We start from the raw sequence: 899 nt of genomic DNA, 5'->3' as shown, positions 1-899 counted from the left end.
GTCTCCTATAGACATTGGAACGGGTGTGCAACATTTGGCTTTTGTGGAATAAAAGACTTGGAGATTTGCCTTTTCTTCTGGACTTTTTAGAAAAAAAACAATTCCAAAAACACAGACAAAAGTGTCTTTCGATTGCACAAGACTTGTTGGTTTTTGACATGACAGAGGCCAGAATTACTGTCTGCTTATTCTCATGCTGTTATGTGGAGTGCAGCCCACCAGCCCACCAGCTCACCAGCACACCAGCGAGGAGTGCAGCCCACCAGCCCACCAGCTCACCAGCTCACCAGCCCTTCCCAGGTGGTTTAGTCGTTAGGATTTGGCGCTATCACGGCCGCGGCGCTTGTTCGATTCCCGGTCAGGGAATGCTCTTTTGCCTTCCAACGGTGGACTGTCAATTGAATCTCTGCTTGCTGCTGCGAGAAACCCAGCCAAAAAAAAATCAAAGGTGTGCGCTTGAAAAAACACCTCCTTCAAGCCAGTGACCTAAGGATTGCCAACACTCATACCTACAGTCCTCCGCTCTACAAGCTGAGCTATCAAAGGCATGGGGTGTTATTCAGAACCTCAACCTATAAGGGTTCTGTAGGTCTGCTGCTGGCCAAAAATCACTTCTGGTGCAGGAAGACGTGCTGGCTTTTTGAGAAGGGAAGCAAAAAAGAGCCCAACTTCCAATACCGGGAGACGAACCCGGGCCGCCTGGGTGAAAACCAGGAATCCTAACCGCTAGACCATATGGGAACTGCCTTGAACTGGCCACAGGCTTGTGGGACACTTTCCATACGTGTGGCCAGTGTGGGGGCAGGGTTTTGGAGTGGCCAACGGCTTTTGTTGTGTGACTTAACAATGTGAGTATAATTTAGCAAAACAAGAATTATCCGAAGGGATAGTTTACTGAA

General features: G+C 48.7%; 1 non-coding gene across 1 annotated transcript; it reads right to left on the bottom strand.

Moving 5' to 3' along the window:
- Window positions 1-669: 669 nt before the first annotated feature.
- Window positions 670-741, bottom strand: trnae-uuc (transfer RNA glutamic acid (anticodon UUC)). Its single transcript has one exon. It is a non-coding gene; the product is annotated as a tRNA-Glu (tRNA).
- Window positions 742-899: the final 158 nt, after the last annotated feature.

Source organism: Sinocyclocheilus rhinocerous, unplaced genomic scaffold, assembly GCF_001515625.1.
Source record: "Sinocyclocheilus rhinocerous isolate Xijiao unplaced genomic scaffold, SAMN03320098_v1.1 scaffold28488, whole genome shotgun sequence".
Lineage (NCBI taxonomy): Eukaryota > Metazoa > Chordata > Actinopteri > Cypriniformes > Cyprinidae > Sinocyclocheilus > Sinocyclocheilus rhinocerous.
Note: the sequence above shows the minus strand (reverse complement) of the source record. Positions and strands in the feature narration are given on the sequence as shown.